Source organism: Mus caroli, unplaced genomic scaffold, assembly GCF_978045245.1.
Source record: "Mus caroli unplaced genomic scaffold, Mus_caroli_1 scaffold_9, whole genome shotgun sequence".
Taxonomy (NCBI): domain Eukaryota; kingdom Metazoa; phylum Chordata; class Mammalia; order Rodentia; family Muridae; genus Mus; species Mus caroli.
The window spans coordinates 508,717-533,951 of NW_028227264.1; the positions used below are offsets into that span (position 1 = coordinate 508,717).

A 25,235-nucleotide genomic window follows, 5' to 3' on the forward strand; every position below is an offset into this window, starting at 1 on the left:
CAAAGCACACATTGCACCTCAAACTATAATAGTGGGAGACTTCAACATCCCACTTTCATCAATGGACAGATCCAGGAAACAGAAACTAAACAGAGACACAGTGAAACTAACAGGATTTCTGAAACAAGTGGATTTAGCAGATATCTACAGAACATTTTATCCTAAAACAAAAGGATATACCTTCTTCTCAGCACCTCATGGTACCTCCTCCAAAATTGACCATATAATTGGTCAGAAAACAGGCCTCAATAGATACAAAAATATTGAAATTGCCCCATGCATCCTATCAGATCACCATGGACTAAGGCTGATCTTCAATAACAACAGAAATAATACAAAGCAAACCTCTTGATTTTCTTGTGTTTTGCAAATTATATCTTGGGTATTGGGTATTCTAAGTTTAAGGGCTAATATCCACTTATCAGTGAGTGCATATCAAGTGCCTTCTTTTAGAACTGGGTTACCTCACTCAGGATGATATCCTCCAGATACATCCATTTGCCCAAGAATTTCATAAATTCATTGTTTTTAATAGCTGAGTAAGTACTCCATTGTGTAAATGTACCACATTTTCTGTATCCATCCCTCTGTTGAGGGGCATCTGGGTTCTTTCCAGCTTCTGGCTATTACAAATAAGGCTGCAATGAACATAGTAGAGCATGTTTCCTTCTTACCAGTTGGAACATCTTCTGGGTATATGCCCAGGAGAGGAATTGCTGGATCTTCCGGTAGTACTATGTCCAATTTTCTGAGGAACTGACAGGCTGATTTCCAGAGTGGTTGTACAAGCTTGCAATCCTACCAGCAATGGAGGAGTGTTCCTCTTTCTCCACATCCTCACCAGCATCTGCTGTCACCTGAATTTTTGATCTTAGCCGTTCTGACTGGTATGAGGTGGAATCTCAGGGTTGTTTTGATTTGCATTTCCCTGGTGATTAAGGATGTTGAACATTTTTTCAAGTGCTTCTCAGCCCTTCCGTATTCCTCAGTTGAGAATTCTTTGTTTAGCTCTGTGCCCCATTTTTTTTAACATTTTTTTAATTAGGTATTTTCCTCAATTACATTTCCAATGCTATCCAAAAAGTCCCCAATACACTCCCCCCCCAGTCCCCCACCCACCCACTCCCCACCCCTTGGCCCTGGCATTCCCCTGTACTGGGGCATATAAAGTTGGCAAGTCCAATGGGCCTCTCTTTCCAGAGATGGCCAACTAGGCCATCTTTTGATACAAATGCAGCTAGAGTCAAGAGCTATGGGGTACTGGTTAGTTCATAATAATGTTCCATCTATGGGGTTGCAGTTCCCTTTAGCTCCTTGGGTACTTTCTCTAGCTCCTCCATTGGGGGCCCTGTGATCCATCCAATAGCTGACTGTGAGCATCCACTTCTGTGTTTGCTAGGCCCCGGCATTGTCTCACAGGAGACAGCTATATCTGGGTCCTTTCAGCAAAATCTTGCTAGTGTATGCAATGGTGTCAGCATTTGGAAGCTGATTATGGGATGGATCCCTGGATATGGCAGTCTTTAGATGGTCCATCCTTTCTTCACAGCTCCAAACTTTATCTCTGTAACTCTTTCCATGGGTTGTGCCCCATTTTTAATGGGGTTATTTGAATTTCTGGAGTCCGCCATCTTGAGCTCTTTGTATATATTGGATATCAGTCCCCTATCATATTTAATATTGGTAAAAATCCTTTCCCAATCTGTTGGTGGCCTTTTTGTCTTATTGACAATATCTTTTACCTTACAGAAGTTTTGCAATTTTATAAGGTCTTATTTGTCAATTCTTGATCTTACAGCACAAGCCATTGCTGTTCTGTTTAGGAACTTTTCCCCTGTGCCCATATCTTTGAGGCTTTTCCAAACTTTCTCCTCTATAAAATTCAGTGTGCATGGTTTTATGTGAAGGTCTATGATCCACTTAGACTAGAGCTTTGTACAGGAGATAAGAATGGATCAATTTGCATTCTTCTACATGATAACTGCCAGTTGTGCCAGCACGATTTATTGAAAATGCTGTCTTTTTTCCACTGGATAGTTTTAGCTCCCTTGGCAAAGATCAAGTGACCATAGGTGTGTGGGTTCATTTCTGGTTCTTCAATTCTATTCCATTGATCTGCCTGTCTGTTGCTGTACCAGTACCATAGATTTTTTTTTTTATCACAATTGCTGTGTAGTACAGCTTGAGGTCAAGCATGGTGATTCCATCAGAGGTTCTTTTATTGTTGGGAATAGTTTTTGCTATCCTAGATTTTTTATTATTCCAGATGAATTTGCAAATTGCCCTTTCTAACTCAGTGAAGAATTGAGTTGAAATTTTGATGGTGATTGCATTGAATCTGTAGATTTCTTTCGTCAGGATAGCCATTTTGACTATATTAGTCCTGCCAATCCATGAGCATGGGAGATCTTTCCATCTTCTGAGAACTTCTTGGGTTTCTTTCTTCAAAGACTTGAAGTTCTTATCATACAGATCTTTCACTTCCTTAGTTAGAGTCACACCAAGGTATTTTATATTATTTATGACTATTGTGAAGGGTGTTGTTTCCCTAATTTCTTTCTCAGCCATTTATCCTTTGTGTAGAGAAAGGCCATTGATTTGTTTCAGTTAATTTTATACCCAGATACCTCACTGAAGCTGTTTTCAGGTTTAGGAGTTCTCTGGTGGAATTTTTAGGGTCACTTATATATACTATCATCTGCAGATAGTGATATTTTGACTTCTTCCTTTCCAATTTGTATCCCCTTGATCTCCTTTTGGTGTCAAATTGCTCTGGCTAGGACTTCAAGTACTATATTGTATAGGTAGAAACAAAATGGGCAGCCTTGTCTAGTCCCTGATTTTAGTGGGATTGCTTTGAGATTTTCTCCATTTAGATTGATGTTGGCTACTGCTTTGCTGTATATTGCTTTTATTATGTTTAGGTATGGGCCTTGAATTCCTGATCTTTCCATGACTTTTATCATGAAGTGATGTTGGATTTTGTCAAATGCTTTCTCAGCATCTAATGAGATGATCATGTGTTTTTTGTCTTTGAGTTTGTCTATATAGTGGATTATGTTGATGGATTTCCATATATTAAACCATCCCTGCATCCCTGGGATGAAGCCTACTTGGTTATGATGGATGATAGTTTTGATGTGTTCTTGGATTCTGTTTTCGAGGATTTTATTGAGTATTTTTGCATTGATATTCATAAAGGAAATTGGTCTGAAGTTCTCTGTCTTTGTTGCATCTTTGTGTGGTTTAGGTATCAGAGTAATTGTGGCTTCATAGAATGAATACCATTGGGTACCTTCTGTTTCTATTTTGTGGAAGAGTTTGAGAAGAGTTGGAATTGGGTCTTCTTTGAAGGTCTGATAGAACTCTGCACTAAACCCATCTGGTCCTTGGCTTTTTTTGGTTGGGAGACTATTGATGACTGCTTCTATTTCTTTAGGGGAAATGAGACTGTTTAGATTATTAATCTGATCCTGATCTAACTTTGGTACCTGGTATCTGTCTAGGAAGTTGTCCATTTCATCCAGGTTTTCTAGCTTTGTTGAGTATAGCCTTTTGTAGTAGGATCTGCTGGTGTTTTGGATTTCCTCAGGATCTTTTTTATGTCTCCTTTATCATTTCTGTTTTTGTTAATTAGGATACTGTCACTGTGCTCTCTAGTTAGTCTGGCTAAGGGTTTATATATCTTGTTGAATTTCTCAAAGAACCAGCTCCTGGTTTGGTTGATTCTTTGAATAGTACTTTTTGTTTTCACTTGATTGATTTCAGCCCTGAGTTTGATTATTTCCTGCAGTCTATGCCTCTTGGGTGAATTTGCTTCCTTTAGTTCTAGATCTTCTAGGTGTGCTGTCAGTCTGCTAGTGTATGCTCTCTCTAGTTTCTTTTTGGAGGCACTCAGAGCTATGAGTTTTCCTCTTAGGACTGCTTTCATTGTCTCCCATAAGTTTGGGAATGTTGTGGCTTCATTTTCATTAAACTCTGAAAAGTCTTCCATTTCTTTCTTTATTTCATCCTTGATGAAGGAGTCATTGAGTAGAATGTTGTTCAGTTTCAATATGTGTTACCTCCTTCCAGCCTAGCAAGGCTGGCTGTGACCATCTGCTGCTTAAGGGGAGCCACCTGCTGTACTGCTTCTCATCCCTCTCCTTTGATGTGCCACTACCTGCCTAAGGCAGAACCTGCCTGAGGCAGAACTGGTTCTCCAGAGTTAGTACCAAACTGTGATCTTCAGGAGTTCCCACTAGAAGGTTGATCTGTCTACTTCAAAGGAACTTTGCATGGCTAGGAATGGGCCTCCCCTCTTCTTTATAAAGTGTGTTTGCTGTCATTAAAATTGAGCTTTGATCAGAATTTTGTCTTAGCTTCATCTTTCTCTCACTGCCTAGCCCCCCTCTTCTCTTCCAGATTCCAAGATGCCTTTCCAGACTAGAACCCAGACATGTGAGCCACTGGCCGGACACAACAAACATGAATGTTGGATTTCTATTATTTATGTGGTTATTGAAGATCAGCCTTAGTCCGTGGTGATCTGATAGGATGCATGGGATAATTTCAATATTTTATATCTGTTGAAGCCTGTTTTGTGACCAATTATATGGTCATTGTTAGAGGAGGTACCATTAGGTGATGAGAAGAAGGTGTATGCTTTTGTTTTAAGATAAAATGTTCTGTAGATATCTATTAAACCCATTTGTTTCATAACTTCTGTTAGTGTCCATGTGTCTCTGTTTAGTTTCTGTTTCCAGGATCTGTCCATTGGTGAGAGTGAGGTGTTGAAGTTTCCCAGTATTATTGTGTGAGGGGCAATGTGTGCCTTGAGGTTTACTAAGTTTCTTTAGTGAATGTGGCTGCCCTTGCATTTGGAGCATAGCCATTCAGAATTGAGAGTTCATCTTGGTAGATTTAACTTTGATGAGTATGAAGTGCCCATCCTCGTCTTTTTTTTTTTTTAAGATTTATTTATTTATTATATGTAAGTACACTGTAGCTGTCTTCAGACACTCCAGAAGAGGGTGCCAGATCTCGTTACAGATGGTTGTGAGCCACCATGTGGTTGCTGGGAATTGAACTCTGGACCTTCGGAAGAGCAGTTGGGTGCTCTTACCCACTGAGCCATCTCACCAGCCCCATCCTCGTCTCTTTTGATAACTTTAGTTTGGAAATCCATTTTATTTGATATTGGAATGGTTACTCCAGCTTGTTTCTTCAGACCATTTGCTTGGAAACTTGTTTTCCAGCCTTTCACATATGCCTTTTTCCCTGAGGTGAGTTTCCTTTAAGCAGCAGAATGTTGGGTCCTGTTTGTGTAGCCAGTCTGTTAGTATATGTCTTTTTATTGGGGAATTGAGTCAATTGATATTAAGAGATATTAAGGAAAAGTAATTGTTGCTTCCTATTATTTTTGTTGTTAGAGTTGGCATTCTGTTCTTGTGGCTGTCTTCTTTTTTGTTTGTAGAGGGATTACTTTCTTGCTTTTTCTAGGGTGTGGTTTCTGTCCTGGTATTGGTTTTTTTTCTGTTATTATCCTTTGAAGGCCTGGATTCATGGAAAGATAATGTGTGAATTTGGTTTTGTCGTGGAATACTTCGGTTTCTCCATCTATGGTAATTGAGAGTTTAGCTGGGTATAGTATCCTGGGCTGGCATTTGTGTTCTCTTAGTGTCTGTATAACATCTTTCCAGGATCTTTTGGCTTTCATAGTCTCTGGTGACAAGTCTGGTGTAATTCTGATACACCTGCCTTTATATGTTACTTGACGTTTTTCCCTTACTGCTTTTAATATTCTATCTTTATTTAGTGCATTTATTGTTCTGATTATTATGTGTCTGGAAGAATTTTCTTTCTGGTCCAGTCTATTTTGAGTTCTGTAGGCTTCTTGTATGTTCATGGGCATCTCTTTCTTTAGGTTTGGGAAGTTTTCTTCTATAATTTTGTTGAAGATATTTGCTGGCCCTTTAAGTTGAAAATCTTCATTCTCATCTACTCCTATTATCCGTAGGTTTTGTCTTCTCATTGTGTCCTGGGTTTCCTGGATGTTTTGAGTTAGGATCTTTTTGCATTTTGTATTTTCTTTGATTGTTGTGCTGATGTTCTCTATGGAATCTTCTGCACCTTAGATTCTCTCTTCCATCTCTTGTATTCTGTTACTGATGTTCACATCTATGGTTCCAGATTTCTTTCCTAGGGTTTCTATCTCCAGCGTTGCCTCACTTTGGGTTTTCTTTATTGTGTCTACTTCCCTTTTTAGGTCTTGGATGGTTTTATTCAATTTCATCACCTGTTTGGTCGTGTTTTCCTGCAATTCTTTAAGAGATTTTTGTGCTTCCTCTTTAAGGTCTTCTACCTGTTTAGCAGTGTTCTCCTGTATTTCTTTAAGTAAGTTATTAAAGTCCTTCTTGATGTCCTCTACCATCATCATGAGATATGCTTTTAAATCCGGGTCTATCTTTTCGGGTGTGTTGGGGTGCCCAGGACTGGGTGGGGTGGGAGTGCTGGGTTCTGATGATGGTGAGTGGTCTTGGTTTCTGTTAGTAAGATTCTTACGTTTGCCTTTCGCCATCTGGTAATCTCTGGAGTTAGTTGTTATAGTTGTCTCTGGTTTGAGCTTGTTCCTCAGGTGATTCTGTTAGCCTCTATCAGCAGACTTGGGAGACTAGCTCTCTCCTGAATTTCAGTGGTCAGAGTACTCTCTGCAGGCAAGGTCTCGTCTTGCAGGGAAAGTGCCCAGATATCTGGCGTTGGAGCCTGCCTCCTGGCACAAGTTGTGTTCCACTCACCAGAGGTCTTAAGATCCCATGGAGGGTCCTGTGGGGACCTTGCAGGTGTCCGCAGACTCTGTGCCCAAGGTACCATGGAGCTGGCATGGACCGGAAGGAACTTGTGACCTTGATCAGGCCAGGTTTTCTGCTTCCCTAATTAATGCAGTCTCGGGTCCCGAGCGATTGGATTGGAGCAGAAGCTGTGTTCCACTCACCAGAGGTCTTAAGATCCCATGGAGGGTCCTGTGGGGACATTGTGGGTGTCCGCAGACTCTGCGCCCAAGGTACCCGGTGCTGGTGTAGTCTGGTATAATTCTAATAGGCCTGCCTTTATATGTTATTTGACCTTTTCCTCTTATTGCTTTTAATACTCTATCTTTGTTTAGTGCATTTATTGTTCTGATTATTATGTATCTGGAGGAATTTTCTTTCTGGTCCAGTCTATTTGGAGTTCTGTAGGCTTCTTGTATGTTCATGGGCATCTCTTTCTTTAGGTTTGGGAAGTTTTCTAATATAATTTTGTTGAAGATATTTGCTGGTCCTTTAAGTTGAAAATCTTCATTGTCATCTACTCCTATTATCCGTAGGTTTTGTCTTCTCATTGTGTCCTGGGTTTCCTGGATGTTTTGAGTTAGGATCTTTTTGCAGTTTGCATTTTCTTTGATTGTTGTGTCCAATCTTCTGCACCTGAGATTCTCTCTTTCATCTCTTGTATTCCTTTGCTGATGCTCACATCTATGGTTCCTGATTTCTTTCCTCAGGTTTCTATCTCCAGAGTTGTCTTGCTTTTGGTTTTCTTTATCATTTATACTTCCATTTTTAGGTCTTGGATGGTTTTGTTCAATTCCATCACCTGTCTGGTTGTGCTTTCCTATAATTCTTTAAAGGATTTTTGTGTTTTCTCTTTAAGGACTTCTACCTGTTTAGCAGTGTTCTCCTGTATTTCTTTAAGTGAGTTATTAATGCCCTTCTTAAAATCCTCTACCAGCACCATGAGATATGATTTTAAATCCAAATCTTGCTTTTTGGGTGTGTTGGGGTATCCAGGACTTGGTGAGTTGGGAGTGCTGGGTTCTGATGATGGTGAGCGCTCTTAGTTTCTGTTAGTAAGTTTCTTATGTTTGCCTTTAGCCATCTGGCAAACTCTGGCGTTAGTTGTTATAGTTGTCTCTGGCTGGAGCTTGTTTCTCCTGTGATTCTGTTAGCCTGTGTCAGCAGTCCTGGGAGTCCAGCTGTCTCCTGAGTCTCAGTGATCAGAGTACTCTCTACAGGCAAGCTCTTCTCTTGCAGAGAAGGTGCACAGAGGTCTGGCACTCAGACCTGCCTCCTGGCTGAAGATGAAGGCCAGAAACATGGCCTGTCCCAGAAGATGTGTTGCCTCTGCAGTCTGTGTGCTCACCTGCACAAACTGGTCTCCGAGGGACCTGGGACACAAGATGGCTCCCTAACCCACTCTGGCAGTCAGAGCCCTCCCAGAAGGCCACCTCTCCTCTGGCGGGGAAGGTGTCAGGATGTCTGTAGTCGGAAATGGGGTCTTTCCCAAAAACTGTGTCGCTTTTGCAGTCTGCTCGCTCACCCTCCGCAGTCTGCATGCTCACCTGTGCAGACTGGTCCTTAATTTTATTTTAATGTATGGGTTTGTGTGTGTGTGTGTGTGTGTGTGTGTCACACATGATGGGGCAGAAGAAGACATCAGACACATGGAACTGGAACCATAGGCAGTTGTGAGCCACCTATTGTGGGTACTGGGAACTGAGCCAAAAGAAGAGAAAGTGATCTTAACTGTTGAGCCATCTGAATCATCTCTCCAGTCCTGTTCGGGTTCAGGAGTCACCCCACAAATCATACAAGCACCAATCTCAATTAGACAGGGAGAGTTTATTGAACGCAGACCCTAATACTGAGCAATCAGGACCATAGCTAAGAATTCAGGCACTGAGCCATGTTATTGAACATCCATCTTTGTCACCTATAAAGGAATAAAAAAACCCACAAAAACCACAATGAGTTCATTTGCAGGTGCAGGAAGTGCTGCCTGGTGGTTGGCTCTGACTCAAGCCATTTTAGACATAATGGTTCATAAAGCTCCGTGGAATTTCTTAAGATTAATGAAGATAACATGGAATGTGATTGGTATGACCTTGCTCTGAGTTATCTTTCTGTGTCAAAGACTGGCAGGCATGTTACAGCAACAATATGAAATAGCTGGCAAGCACTGAACAAATGGTTATAGCTATGCTGCGAGAGGGGCAGACCTCAATGGTCCGTTGTCTACCTTTACTGATACAGGGTCTGCCACTGGTCTGGGGTTCATTGATTAGGTGAGGTTGGGTGGCCACTGAATGAGTACTGCAACCATTCTTATTTAAACTTGGGCTTGGTGAGGATTAAAACCAGGGTCTCATGATTGCAAGGCACATACTTTAGTGACTGAGTTATCCACATAGCTCATTGCTTAATGTTTTGTGTTAAGCATAAATAATGGCCTCCAAACATTTAGATAAGAGATGAAACATCCCTAATCTAAAATTACAGAGCCTAAATCTTCCAAAATCAAATTCTTTGAGTACAGCTGGAAAACTGTGTAGATAACCCCAGGTTGTAGCCAACATGAAGACAAACCAAGATTAATTAATTAAAACATCCAAATGTATGTATTTAGTGTATGTACACATGTTGACTTGATTGTGTCACTGCATAATGTGTGGCAGTCAGAAGACAACTTGTGAGAGTCATTTTTTTTTTATCTGTCTACAATGTGAGTCCAGAGGAGTGAATGATCTGCTGAGTTATGTGTTGCAGGTAATTTTAAAAACATGCTTCCTCCTTGCCCTCTGCTGTATCCAGGGCTCTGAACTCTCTTCATTCCCCAAGCTCCAACTGGATCTCAACCATCCCCCAACCCTGGAAATCCAGGAGCTGCTGTCCACAATCTACCACCCTTTTTAGGCTAGCTTCTCCAAGCCACCAGCTATTGCCCCAGCTTTCTCCTTTCTCCTGCCCACCTTAGCCTCATGGAAGAAAAACACTAGACAGCTTTATTATTTTAAAACTAGCCAGATCACACAATTGCTGGGTTCTTATCAGCTAACTGATTTCAGCCAATTGGTGGTGGCAGAGGCCGTTGTTTCCAGCTACCCAAGATCTTGCATAGTTGTAGCCTGCCTCCCATTCCAAAACCTGCTGAAAAGCCCCTCCTTCCCTGGGTCCCTTCTCTTCCTCTCAGGACCTGGAAGTCTCACCTTTAACTTCACCCAGCAATTATCTTCCACCTTCTTTATTGACCAAATCAAGAAACAATTAGGGAACCAGATTTTAGTATCAGCTCCTCCCACTACAGTTTTGTTGCCAGGCTAGTCTGTTTGTTTTTTGTTTGTTTGCTTGTTCATTGATGTTGTTGTCATTGTTGTTGTTTTCTTTTTTTTTTTTTTCTTTTTTTGGACCTGGGTTCTTATAGTCCATACTGGTCTTGAACTCACTATGCTGTCAAAGAGAACCTTGAACTTCTGATACTCCTGCTGATATCTCCTTAATGGTAGGACTAAATGTGTTTGTATGGTGCTGGGGATTATGTATGGTAAAGCAATCATGCTAGGCAATCCTCTACCAACTGACTTACATTTCCCAGCTCCACCAAAATCATTTTATAGAATTACCTTCACATTATGTCCTGAGGTTCCCACCAGAGAAGACTACCCAGACATGGTTTTGAGCCAATGTAGCTTGGAGGATTTCTCAGGGAGAGCTTTTAGGCAGAAAAATCATATCCTGGGCTGACAAAAGGAAATCATGCTACTTTCTACTACATAAGAATATATGCCAAACCATAGAAGTTGTGGGACATCAAGAAGGGGAGGAGGAGGAGGAGGAGGAGGAGGAGGAGGAGGAGAAAAAAATCTATATTTATATTATGTCAGTTTTGAAAACTTTCACAGTACTTCATGGAAGCTGTGTCTTGTAAATAAATGAACAGTGGAGTCATAGCCATGACTGCATGTAACTACAGCTTCAAGGAAAAACTGTTCTCCAAGACATATACATCAGGACAATAGCAAATATTGATAAAGATGGGTGGGTGATTGTTGAGTGAAAGCTTAAATTAGTTGCAATTACTGTGCTCATTTGAATCATTTTTATCTTTTAACTTATTTTGTTGAAAATAGATGTTTTTCATACAATGTACTCTGATTACAGTTTTTTCTCCCCAACCCCACCACCCAACTGGTTCTCTCTCTCTCTCTCTCTCTCTCTCTCTCTCTCTCTCTCTCTCTCTCTCTCTCTCTCTCTCTCTCTTTCTCTCTCATTAGAAAAGAAACAAGCATCTAAAAATAAAATGAGGTAAAATAAAAGGAAACAAACCAAAAGAGAGGGGCAAAAAAGGAAAAAGAAAGCCAAACAAAAAACACAAGAAATACATACAGATGCAGAGATACACACATCCACATATACAGAAAACCTATAGAAACAAAAGCACTGCTAGGCAAAACAAAGCCAAGCAACCTCCCAAAACACCACTGAGCCCATTTTGTTTATTTTGGGTAGACTGTAGACATGGGGTCTGCCCTTACATGTGGTTAGGTACCCAATTAGACTCTATTGGAGAAAACTAATTTTTCCTCTTTTAGTGGTTATAAATTGGAGGTAGCTTCCAGGTAAGGGTTAGGGCTTGTGTCTACTTCCCTTCTCAGCACTGGAACCCCATCTGACTTAGACCTATGCAGACCCTGTGCAAGCTGCTACAGTCTCTCCAAGTTCTTATGTGTGTCTAGAAGGTCTTGTCTCCTTGGTGTTTTCGATTCCAACTGGCTCTTACAATCTTTCTGTCTCCTGCAGAGTTCTCTGAGCCCTGAGGGGAGGGATTTAAAGAAGACATCCCATGTAAAATTGAGAATTGCAAGGTGTCTTACTCTGCACACTCTTACACTGCATTATCCAGTTGTAGGTTTATGCATTTCTTCCCATCTGCTGCAGAAGAAAGTCTCTCTGATGCTGGCTGAGCATAAAACGAATCTACAGGTATAGCAGAATGTCATTAGTCTTTTGGTTTGTTTGTTTGTTTGTTTGTTTGTTTGTTTGTTTGTTTTAAGTTGAGACAGGGTTTCTCTGTGTAACAGCCTGACTGCCTTGGAACTCAATTTGTAGACCAGGCTGTCCTTGAACTCAGAGAGATCAGCCTGCTTCTGCCTCCCAAGTGCTGGAATTTAAGGCATGAGTCACCATGCCTGGCTGTAATGATGCTTTTTGTTTGTTTGTTTGTTTTTGTTTTGTTTTGTTTTTTGCTTTTTGGGTTTTTTTTGGGGGGGTGTTTGCAGAACATTTGGTTTTCCCTTACATCCATGAGCCTACTCATATAGAATCCATTCACAACACATCTCCAGTGGTATTATGAACCTGAGACTATGTAGGCCATGAAACTAACCGGAAACCAAATAGTCCCAGGTTCTTGGCTACAAATGTTGGGCATGAGTTCTATGTCATGGAGTGGGTCTCAATTCCAGATAATAGTTGGTCTCTCCACAACGTGTGTGCCACTACAGAGCCATTGTATCTTGTAGGCAGATCACCATTGATGGAAGGGTACCTGAACCATTTCTAACTGTGAGAGATGATACTGTTTGAAAAGCAGAACTATAATCAACTTTTATAAAAGAAACAACCTCATGATCCTGAAATAATTTCTATAACTCTTAAGCTACCTATCCACATCTATCTGTAGGATAATAATGTTTATGTTGATATATGCTCTGTTTCTCAGTTGAAATTACATAAAGGGCATGAATAAATAACTTTATGGAAATGACCTTGTATATAATGGGATAAATTACATAATGTTTCAAAAGTGAAGCAAATAAAGGCGAATGGAGCCTCTAATAGATAACAGAACTTTTCATCAACTGTTGCCAGTCTTTAAAACATTACAGTTGCTTCGTGTGTGTGTGTGTGTGTGTGTGTGTGTGTGTGTGTGTGTGTGTGTGCATGTGCACAGGTCAGAGGAGTAAGTTCTCTATTCTGTCATGTGGATTCCCAGGAATTGAATTCAGGTCTTTAGTCCTGGTGGCAAGAATCTTTACCTCCTGAGCCACCTCTTGGACCCTATGGTTCCCATTTTGATCTCCACCCCAACATGTTCAATAAATTAGAGATATTTATGAGCTACAACCAGCTAACATAAGGGTAGAGGGAAAAGTGGATCAACTCAAACACAGAAAAGATTCCACAAACCTGAGCAGATACGGCTACTAAAAATAGCAAGGATGCTTTTTGGTGCTTCTTACAAATCAACAATGGACATGTGCACTGGTTGCTACTTGACTGGATGTGTTTGAGGCATAAAGTAAATTCCTCATCCTTCCATGCTATTGGTAAAACTCCCAGAGTGCCAGTTAACGCACAGAGCAGATGAATCTCCTGTTTTCTTTTTAGCTGATGATGTTTTGCTTGGTGCCTGTCTGATCTTACTGGAAACTCCTTGGTGTGGTGTCAGCTGGCAAGCATGAAAAGCCTGCCCCTTAGGGAGCACAGTCTAACAATCACTATGTTGTTTTTGGTCGTGATGACACATGCCTGTAATCCCAGCACTCTGGGAGGGGGAGGCAGAAGGATCAGGAGTTCCAGTTCAGTTTCAGCTTGTATAAGTATAAGGGCAGCCTGGGATATGTGAGATCCTTTATTTGTCTTAGCTAGGGTGTCTATTGCTGTAAAAAGACAGCATGACAACAGCACATCTTATAAAAGAAAACATTTAATTGGGGCTGGCTTACAGTTCAGAGGTTTAGTCCCTTATTATTATGGCAGGAAGCTGATTGACCCCACAGTTCCAAATATCAGTGATTATCTTGTCATAGAGTCACTAGTGCTATCATGAAATGCTGTGAGCAGAAGAAAACTGAGGAGGGAACGGTTGCTTTGGCTTATGTGTCCAACATCACTGTTCATTATAGAAGAACACCAGGAACCTGGAGACAGGAAATGATGCAGATGCCATGCAGAAGTGCTGCTTAGTGACCTCCCCAATTTGTGTGTGTGTGTGTGTGTGTGTGTGTGTGTGTGTGTGTGTGTGTTTAACTCAGGACCAGGTTTATAGAAACTAGGCCCTCCCACATCAGTCACTAATAAAGAAAATACCCCACTGACTTGACTAGAGACCTATCTTACAAAGTCATCTTCTCAATTGAGACTTCCTCTTCTCCAATTACTCAAGACTGTATCACATTGACATAGACCAGCCAGCCCACTGTTATAACAGGAAAGGACAATGCTGAGGGTGGAGGCAGCTTGAGATATCACTGCCTCAAAGACTGCTCTGATTCTGATCTCATGGTTTAATCTCTCTGCATCACCTCCTCTAGCCAGGAACTCCACAAGGTTGGTGTCATGTTTGCTACTCTCAGCAGTCATCCCACACCACACAGCAGACAACAGACCCTTAGGGCTCAAGGACAGTGATGAGGGTTTACATAACTAGCTTTACAACACATTGTTGGTCTCATGTCTGCACTTCATTGAGAAAGGCACGACAAAGAACTTCTCTTGATGGTCCTGGTCACTTCTGCTTACTATTGCTGATTCAACTGAGGCCTGGCTGTTTCTACTTGGTCATGCCACCACTGATGATTTGAGTTTGCGATCCCAACACTACTAAACTGTACTACAGATATATTCATGAAGTATTTGGGAGTGGATTGAGGTGCCGCTACTGATTCCTGTGAATTGAGCTGCTGGCTTCCTGACAATGCAAATTGGATTTGTTCCAAAGAACAATTTCTAAACATGTCCACCTCCCTTGTATCCTAATAACCTTTCTTTTCTACTACATCTGATGAGTGGTGGGCTAGAAGGGAGGTAAAAGCATTAAAGAATCCATATTAAAAGTAGGTTTTGAAAAATTTGTACCTACAGAACCTAACAGCTGTGCAAGCATCTGTGGAATGGATGAAGGTTTGTGGAAAGCCATCTGACATGAGTGTTTGTAAATGAGGTGGGTTTGCCAGGAGAAGAAGTGAATGATAGGTTCTGTAAGTCAAATGTGCATGATTAAGATCTATGTACCTAGATGGCACTGGGAAATCCCGTTCTTGTATAAGTAGTTCTAATAGCAACATGAGCTTTGGCTAACGTCATACCTTCTAAGGGTCGATGTTCTGACTTTTTTGACACTTACTTCCCTTGGGAAACCCTCCTAAGGTGTGCAGCAGGGAGTGTCAGATCAGGATGAGACAGCAGCAGCAGCCTTTCCTTTATTCCTTTATTTTGACAGGAAAGATGGTAGAGAGCCATCCTTCTCTACCATCTGCTGCAGTGTGAGCACAGCGCCACATCTACTGGAGACTTTATTCCTGGTACAGCCCTGTTGGGAGGTGGTAGTTAAGAGGCATTTACAACATTAGTATGGAGCCCTAATGAATATATTCATGTTGATTAGAAAAGACTCAAGGCTGTGAGTGTAAGCTCTCCCTAGTGGTCAGGTTCACTTGTCTTCCTGTCCTGTATCATAGCAACCATATTGAACTTGATTTCTTATCTTATACAACTATAGGAATTCAGTATCCATTTTGTTATAAATTACTCAATTCCTAGGGCTGGTGATGACTTGCATGCCCCCTCCCCACATACATACATCATCATGCAATAAGTAAAAAGTAAATAAGTAAATAAACACAGTTGGTTGTCATCCTACTTATCTTTAATTCCGGAACTATTACCTGGGTGTGGAAGCTGGTAACTGTTGCTGAGGAATGCCCAAGTAGGTGGCCTTATCTTGCTCTGTTTTTAGGGATTCAGGAACTATTACCAGTGTGAGGAGGCTGCAGCCTGGGGCTTTTTCTATTAGTAAATGACTTGCCTGGACTTGCCCAGTTCTTAGGCCTAGTCTGCTGAACTGCCAGTTTGAAGCCTATCTTGGAGTGAGCCTAGCCTTCTCACATCTACTTTCAGTTTTGGGCCATCTCGTATCTTTGAGATGCTTAATAAATCCATCCGTTCCTTAACAAACCTATATAAAGCATTGATTATGTAGGGACCACAAGCCAAAGGTAACATCAGTAGGATCTGTCTTGTAGTCTCTTTCTGACTAAGGCCATGGGTTCTTTGACCACACCTGAGTGGTCAACATAGAAACAACATTCCTCATCTAAGGTTGGAGGAATCAACAGGTTGGATTCCTCATCCTACCTGTTGGAGGAACAGCAAGTTTAGGCCTCTTATGTAAGACTACTACTGCCAGAGAGAATAGGGAATCCTGCAGGGCTATGATGGACTTTTCCATCTTCTATATATCTGCATTTATCACCATTCTTAGGGCTTTATCATTTTTATCTTGGAGTATTAGGGCTGAGGTCCCTACACTAGCTGTTGTAGCCAGCCCTATGCCAAGGAGAGAACCTAGTAACAGTGAAAAATGGCCATTCTTTTAACTCAATTAACTCTTTTAACCTGATTGATGAATCTGATGGATGATTTGCTGAGCAAACTCCTTAGTTAGGACGGTGCAGCCTTCAGACATCAGACTCTTCTGTGAACTCCTTGGCATTTCATCTGATGCTATTTGTCTTTAGAAGTATATTCAGGCATAGCCAGGAGCAAAGGGACATCAAACCTACCAGGATGTCAATAATGAAAACTCTGGCGACCTCCCTTTCAGCTTTATCAACTAGCCTGTGCTCTTTCTTATGTCTTTCTGGGCTATTTCTTATGTCCTTTTCTGATGCCCAGAGCAATGAATTATGGACACTTTGAGAGGAAGCCATAATGTCTCCAATAACAAAAGTATTTTTTTCTTATTTTTGATGATTTTTTTTCCTTCAGCTGTCAGTAATCCCATCTGCTGTCAGTGTAAATGTTAGCTATGACTCCTGCCAGTTTTAAAGCCTGGGTTATAGCCTTTAGTTTAACTTTCTTGGCTCAAGTTCCCAGCAGCAAAGCATTTGCCCAAAATACAGAGTCCAAGTCCACTGGATATCTGATTCCATTCTGGATGAAGCTGCTCCTATCCATGAAGTAGATATGTTCCATGTCTGGCAAGAATATGTATGTCAGTCAAGTTCAGCATGATGTTGTGGATGTGCCACAGAACTATAGAGCAATCTTGCTGCATGTCTGAGAACAGGTCAGGTAGCAGGGTGGGTTTAGGGTAGAAAATGGGTTATATCTTTTATGAGGGGGATTCAAAAGTAGAGCCTTAAAGTGCACTAGTCTGGCATCAGACAGCCATTGACTGGATGGATTCTTAAGGGTCCCCTCAATAGCATGGGTGGTGGTGATAACCAGTTCCCACCCCATGGTTATTTTGACAGCATCCTTGACTAGCAGGACAGTGATCCTGAGTGACTAGCTATGATCCAGAGGCAGGCTGGACATCCTTGGGCCAGTGGGTCCAGCTTCTTAATAGTTTGGCTATTTCAGTGAACCCTAGCACCGAAAGTGTAGCTGCCTGCAGCCACACTAACTGGGTTCCTGAGTGGGAGGCCGGAGCTGTATGGAAGGAAATGGTGAGAGAAATAATGGAGGCCAAGACATGTTTCTGTTCAAGGCCCCAAAGTTTACTAAGAGGGAAGGCCTATCCCCCGCCAATCGATTCTTGGTGCCTGTCGCCAGCCTGTAGGTGATCTGCCGGATGCAGTCTCCAGAATACTTCAAGGGCCTCTCAGCAGGTAGCAGAGTCTCTGAGAAGAGCAGCAGCAGGTGACCGACTGGAAGGATTAGAACCATCTAGGTCGGAAGGCTACCGCCCAGGTGGCCCCACCTCAGTGGCAACAAGGTCTGCACAAGCCCACTTCAGGCTACACAAAGTCTATAAAACCCAGCAGATCCCAGAAATTCCAGTACTTGCCTTCAGGTTGAGGGAACTGGGATAGGGATGCTAACAATTGTTTGCTTCTGGGCAGGTGTCCAATATGATGTGTTGGCCAGCTTAGTTTGAATATGTACCCCAGATAGGTGACCTTAAGTTGACAAAGCTGGACCTTCTTAGTAGACACTCAGTAGCCAAGTTGACTCAGCTCTTGTAGCAAGTCTTATGTGGTCTCTTGCCATGCCTCCAAGTCGGGGGCCCACAATAGATCCTGGAGCACAGTTCTTTAGGGGTGAGCCCACTGGTACTCTTCCATGCAGTACCTCCTTAAAGGTGGTGGTGAGTTCTTGAAACCTTGAGGCAATCATGTCTAAGTCAGTTGTACCTTGAAGCCTCTCTCCAAGTATTGCCATTTAAAGACAAATAGAAGGTGGCTTTTGGGTACCAGAGGCAGGCCGCAAAGCCATTCAGTTGCTAAAGCTTCCAATGTTGTTAGGGGAAGCTTGGTGTCTTACTCAGGGTTTTACTGCTATGAACCATGACCAAGGCAAGTCTTATAAAAACAAACAAACAAACAACATTTAATTGGGACAGGCTTATAGGGTTGGAGGTTCTGTCCATTATCATCAAGGTGGGGGCACGGCAGCATCCAGGCAGGCATGGCACAGGCAGAGCTGAGAGTTCTATGTCTTCATCCAAAGGCTGCTAGTTGAAGACTGACTTCCAGGCACCTAGGATGAGAATGTTAAGCCCACACCCACAGTGACACACCTACTCCAACAAGGTCACACCTCCAAATGGTGCCACTCCCTGGTCCAAGAATATACAAACCATCACACTTGGTTAACAAAAGCCATGTTCATAGCTGACTAGTGCTCTCTGGCTATGAGTCAAAAGGAGTGTCGGTTCTATAGGCTTCAAAAAGTCTTTCTAGATATTCCCTGGGGCTCTTATTCTTTCCTTGAATCACCTGACTCACCTTAGATAACTTTGTGGGCCATCTGGCAGCTTCTCAGAGGCTCCCCATCAGAATCTGGTAGTAGACCTGGAGCCTCTCCTTACCTTGAGTAGTGTTAAAATCCCAGTCAGGTTGAGTCAAAGGAAAGGCTGTATCAATATCAGTCTAAACTTGAGTGGGCAGCCCTTTTGCTCCTCATGAAGAGGACCTGGAGCAGTTGCTGACAGTTGTCTCATGTGGGCAGGTGAGCAAGCATCTAGAGGACCTTTGAGAGCTGATGGTTTTTTTACAAATGGGGAGTTTTGCAACTTTCAATTGTAAAGATCTGGCAAATGACACATATGCCATGAACTGTCTACTCTGAGCATCTGGGGGTCTTCTGGCCCAGAGGGGTAAGGCCACAGTAGAGTCAGTCCTCTGGGCAGTATGGGCCAGAGTGTGAGGTAGACTCCCAGTGGAATCAGGAGAGTCAGGGGAGTCAGGGGCTGCACCTCCCTCCCCCTGTGCTGGCTGGGCAGGGGAAGCAGTGGCAGGAGCAGAAACATAAGGAGGGGGACAGAGATCCTCCTCAGGAGAAGAAGCAGATAACAAGACAGGGGGGTTGAGGCTGACTCTTTTTTAGAGGAAGAAGGGTGGGGAGTGGTGAGGCTCATAACAGTTGGCCCAGATGGCCCCAGGCCTCAGAAACTAAACCTTCACCCTGTAAATTATGGGGAGATGCAAAGTCCCCTCCTCAGCCTACTTTATAGGTGGGCCATTCATTCCTGCAAATTATGGTTAGTTTGAGGGGATGCACAACCAGACCAGAGTCTTCTGTGACTTGGCAAAAGTCCTTAAAATAGTTTGGGACAAGGCCCAGTGGGGTGCTTTGTGCCTGTCCCATCTTAAGAATCAAAGAAAAAATTATACGAGAGGACAAAAAGCACAAACAGAATACACATAGATAGACACAGAAGGACATTCTGGGGAAAACAAAAACAAACTGAAAGGCTGTCTTCCTCCCTGCACATGGGAGGCCCATAAACCTACAGCCAGTTCAGAATCCAGATGAGAACTAGCAAGTTCTCCTGCTTCTGGTAGGGGGTCAGGAGTGTCCTCCATTGCCCCTGGCTTGGTGACAAAATATGTGTCTGTTTTGTCCCTCTTGACCTCCAGATTAAACCTGAAACAGAAACAAAGAGATGGACAAGACAAAAGACGACCATGCACTCAGACTTACTGATTGGAAAAACACTCCACACTTTGGGTCAGAGGGTTCCCAGCAAATCCCAGGACAAGCCCCCAAATGTAAGGGTCCATAATTTGCTGGAAAAGACTCAAATAAATGCAAAGAGAGTTTTATTCTGTAGAAGTCTAGCGTGCTTGGGTCTCCTGTTACCAAGATAGAGAAACAACCAAGTAAGCTTGCAGACTCGATTTAGAGCACATTGTAGTTCAGGGTAGATGTGCTTTATGTTTTTGTATCTCTGGGCATTGCTGGAGGCTGGAGGCTGGAGCTTAGTAATTGACTTGCCTGGACTTAACCAGTTCTTAGGCCTAGTCTCCTAAACTACCAATTTGAAGCCTGTCATGGAGTCAGCCTAGCCTTCTTACTGGTTTACCTTCCTCCTTTCTAATTGGAATGAATCTATTGTTGACACAGCATTAACTGCTTGTAGGCTAAATCAGAAATCTCAGTTCATGATTCAATTCAAATCAACAAACCTTCACTGAGTATCATGGACTATTCTTGGTTGGCAACTTAACTACATCTGGAATTCACTGAAACCCAAGTGGTTGGGTACACCTGTGAGAGAATTTTATTGATTAAACCATTTGAAGTGGAAAGACCCATCTCTAATCTGGACCACATTTTCTTCTTGCAGCCTATATAAAAGCCATGGAAGAATGAAATTTTCGTTGTTTGCCTATTTCCTACCACACTCAATAGCAAGTCCATCCATTCACTGGATATAGAGCCAACTTCTTTGGGATTCTGGTGTATACTGGAGATCAGTTGAGATATCCTGCCTCGTGGACTGAACAACTATTGGATATTTGGACTTTCTGTTGGTTCACAGTCATGTTAAACTAGCTGGATTACAGCCTGTAAGCCACACTAATCAATCCACTTTCTCTCTGTCTCTTTCCATTTCTCTCTCTCTCTCTCTCTCTCTCTCTCTCTCTCTCTCTATATATATATATATATATATATATACATATATGTATATATATGTATATATATATATATATATGTATATATGTATATTCTACCAGTCTGTGTCTAATATGGTGAGCATCTGTAACAATGAAGATACCTCATGTGAAAGGCTTCAGAAAGTGTAGGATGTGTGAAGCTGAGGCTTCCAGGATCTTATTTACAGCAAATAAGAAAGTTAATTACAGAAGCCACTAATTAATTAATTGTATGAGTCACCCTCTGCCCCAGAGGAAGAAAACCTGTGGTGGGAAGGAGTCAGTCAGTCAGTGGGGATAAGACAGGGATGCTTGTGGGCATTGAGGAGCACTCAAGGGAACACAGTGAGCTTGGTGGAAGGGTCAGCATTCACATGATGTAGGAAGGTGTAGCTGGAAAGAGAGGTTGGCCCTGAGCCACGGGAAACACAGAAGATCAGATTTCAATGTTTCCAGGATGACAGGAGAAGGCAGCAAGGTGGGGATTTAATCCCATGCTCCATCTGATCCTGAAGACCTGACTTATCTCACCAGAGGTCTGTGCAAACTGTTTAATGAAATTCTCCATAATTGGGAGGAATGTGGCAGACTTGGGAAACCTTCATTGTCAGTTCAATTTGTAATTCCCGTTTTTTTCTGGATTTCTAATGCAAAGGACCCATAGAAAATTGGTTTGTGCAAGAGATCTCTGTGGGAGAGGCGGAGGGGGGGTTGTCCATGGGTAGAAAACTTGGCACACAGCCATTGCACAATTGGCTCTTGATTATCACATTGGAGACCTTAAATTTCAGGCTTGGTTTCTTGCTCTCTCTCTCTCTCTCTCTCTCTCTCTCTCTCTCTCTCTCTGTGTGTGTGTGTGTGTGTGTGTGTGTGTGTGTGTGTTTACATTGGGAGAGGAGAGAGCCTGTCCTCCTACTGCTCTCTATAGGAATAAAGACAGAGCAGGAAGAAAAGAGCCTCGGATTCCAGGGTCTTAAGTGCATGAGTTTGTGGGCATCCTGGGATATATTCCCTGGAAGAGCTAGCTAGGCCCTAGATTCCCATTTTTTAGAGTCCTTTTTGATGGTAATCAGCTTTAATGGTAAGTGGAGAAATAACCTCTCAGTCTTGTCAAAGAACTTAGGAATGAAATCTATTTGTAAGTTGCAATAATGATAATGATGGTAAGATAAACAAAAATGTTGATTTTTAAAATACTTATAAACTCAAAATCTAGAACTGAGTATGATGGACAATGCAGAAAAAGAGCTAAAATTAGAACAGAACAAAATAAAACAAAAAATCCAGCCTGTCCCCTCCCAAAAAATCCTGAAAGCTTTTCTTCTTGCTTGGGATCAAACAAACTAGAGTAAAAACTGTTCCTGACTATCTTAACTATTTCCGACAAATTTTTGTGTCTTGCTTTTTGGAAATAAAACTTATATTTAATGAGCTTCACTTATACTGATGTGGTACCTTTTTGCTTTCTTTTTTCTCTTTCTTTCTTTCCTCCCTTCTTTTTCTTTTTCTTTTCTTTTCTTTTTTTTTTTTTTTTTTTTTGACACAGGATCTCACTATGTAGCTATGGCTGTCCTGGAATTCACTATGTAGACTAAGCTGAACTCAGACTCACAGAGATCTGCCTGCTTCTGCCTCTAAAAGACTTCCTTATAAACCAAGGAGTCTCAAAGTATATACTAAATTGAGACAAGATTACCCAGAGATGGGTTAAACATGCTGTCTTTGGTCTCCTAACATTCAGGTAGGTGATGAAAGGCTGGAAGTTGTAAGTGTTCATAGCAAACTCCAATGATGTCCTTTCCAGATACAGGTTTTGAGTAGCCATTTGTCCAGTTAAGGAATGATAGCTTTGTAGAATGCAACCCTTTGATCAGTAAACTAACAAATCCAGATGTGATGGAGCATGCCAGTAATCCCAGCACAAGGGAGGCTGAGACATGAAAATCAGGAAATTGTTCTGGGTTGCATAGCAGTTGGGGGCTAGCCTGAGACCCTGTCTCAACAAACTAAAGAGTAAAATAAAAGCAAAATACAATAAACCAAAGGAGTGATTCACTGCTGAATTCTTCATAACAATCTCTATTACACTGGGTAGATTATGTGAAAAGATTTTGTCTTCTAGGCTTAAAACAGATACTAGGGAAATGTTAATTTCCTTTCTTTTGCAAACTCTTCCTGTGGCTTTTAATAACATTTTCATCTGAAATGGCTTTAGTAAGTTCCACAGTGATTCTGAGATGGGTTCAGTGCAATCCACTTTACAAAGAGACTCAGAATAGAGATGTGAATCTGGAATTTGTGAAGAATTTTCCTAGGCAGTGTCTGGGAGAGGAGGAGCATGGGGGCCTCAGATCGGAGTCTGACTCCAGTCTTGTATATATTCCTTCTTCCATCCCTCATGGCTCTCATTCGCTGAGCCCAAAACTTAGCTGGCACCCGGGACCATAGTTCGTTGTCAGGAATGGTTTTCGCTTAGACATCATGTCTGAGCAGTGTCATGGTTTTTGGCTCTAATTAATGATCCATTCAGATCCCAAGTCCAGATAGTGAATAGTTATATTCAAGTTTCTAATTTATATTCATTTTCTTTGGAGGTTAGTCAATTCTGAGTTTCTGTTTCAGTCTACCCACACACTTTGTAGTGAAACTGTTGAAAATGATGTTCCAAGCAGAGCCGTATCCCAGAAATCTCCTTAGGTAATGGAGGATGATAAGATTACTCATTCATAGCTGGGAGCTCAGCGTTATTTATACTTAGCACTTTGACTAGTTATAGTCTCTGCGTTATCTGTTTTTGTTTTTGTTGGGTTTTTCAAAACAGGGTTCCTTTGTGTAGTCATAACTGTTTTAGAACTTGCTCTGTAGACCAGGCTGGCCTCAAACTCATAGAGATATGCCTGCCTCTGCTTTCTGAGTGCTGAGATTAAAGACTTGGTCCATCACCACTCAGCCTCTGCATTATCTTTTACCTACTGCAGAAAAGAAGTTTCTCTTTAAAGTTGTGAGCAATACAAACCTATAGGTATAGACGTAAATATTTAGAATTCAGAGCCATTAAGCAAAACAATAACAGTAGGTTCTTCCCTTAAGGTTTTTAATCTCTCCAGACATAGGTGTTTGATCAGGTTTACAGTACAATACACAAAATACTTCATGTGGAATAGGCTTCATATCAGAAAGCAGTTGATTACCCTGTAAATGTTTGGCCACTATTGTACCAACTGTCAGAGCACATCTTGGCAGCTGGTCAGTATTGTAGCACTCAGGGTCCAGTGCTGAATGAGACCATGAATACCTTTTTTTCCTCCAGGGAGTCTGAAAAGCACCTTCTGGCACTATATACACTAAAAGCATGTTTTCTTTCATGTTTCTTAGCTAATGGTCACTGTTGCCTGTGCTTTAGACTACTCAGAGCCAGACCATACCTGCCCTTTGGTGTTGGAGATGAGTGAGTACAGAGTCTATGACACAGACTCCAGCAGCAGGTGAGAAACTTCACAACAAGCACATCTGAACACTGTTGCAAGCTCCTTTAATATCCTCCACCAGCACCCCATTGGTCCCAAGAAAGCATCTCTTCTAAACAGCAGTTTCTGATTGACTGGCATTGTCTGCACCAGCAATCCTTGGTCTCTCAGGCAATCCTCAGTTAGGTTCTTCTGCAGGAGATGCTCTTATGGCTGCACAGCCCCTGTCATTTACATAGAGGTGGCCCAGCTGTTCCTGCTATGTATCTACCCTTTTGTTTTTAGAGTTTGACAGCCTAGTGGGAGCTGGGGTGCCATTATCTCGACATTGTTTACTCCACCTCAGAGGATTCCCAGTATACAGGACTGTGCCTGTCTTAGGTTGTCCTGTCTTCCAGGATCTTACCTGTCATTGGCTACCAGCCCTCAGAGAGATTTCACTCTGGAGGCATATCATGTAAGGAGGAGATGAGGAACAGCCTTCATGGTGGTCTCATGGATCTCTGCCATCCATGCTTTGGTCACTTCTTTAGGGGGCCCACAATCGGGATTTTCAAGAGCCATCAGCACCTGGAGGGTTGTCTTATTCATGGACTGCTGCCTGGAGATACGCTGTGCGAGACACTTAAACAAAATAATTATTAGTACAACAATTGCTCCCATCATAGCATAAGTGACTATCCATGAGGGGTGAAACAGCCTCTTAATATTGTCCCATTAAAGAGACAGCCAGCCTTTAGGAGAGTAAGGGGCCATAAATCATGACAATTAGAGGGGCCTCATAAATCCCAATTGCTCATAATGGGGTCTTATAAGAATCTAATGGGATCCCTGTTAACATAGGGAGCAATATTGGAAGCATCATGTGAAGTAAACCTCTACATGCCAAGTATGAGGTTAGATGATAATATTGGGTAGCCCCTGGAGAATTTTACACCTCTCCATCACACAGCCCCATCTGCTTTGAAATTATTGAGGAGGCATACATGACAAAATGTGGCCACAGCTTTTGCTACAAGTGTATTTATCAGAGCTCAGAGGACAATAATAGATATCCCAAGTGTAATTATGTTGTGGGAAATATTGAC

The 25,235-nt window shown here is 42.0% G+C and overlaps 1 pseudogene; it reads right to left on the reverse strand.

The window, feature by feature from the left end:
- LOC110303395 (large ribosomal subunit protein eL33-like) overlaps positions 1–25,235 on the reverse strand; it is a 95,442-nt pseudogene that overhangs the window by 12,181 nt on the left and 58,026 nt on the right.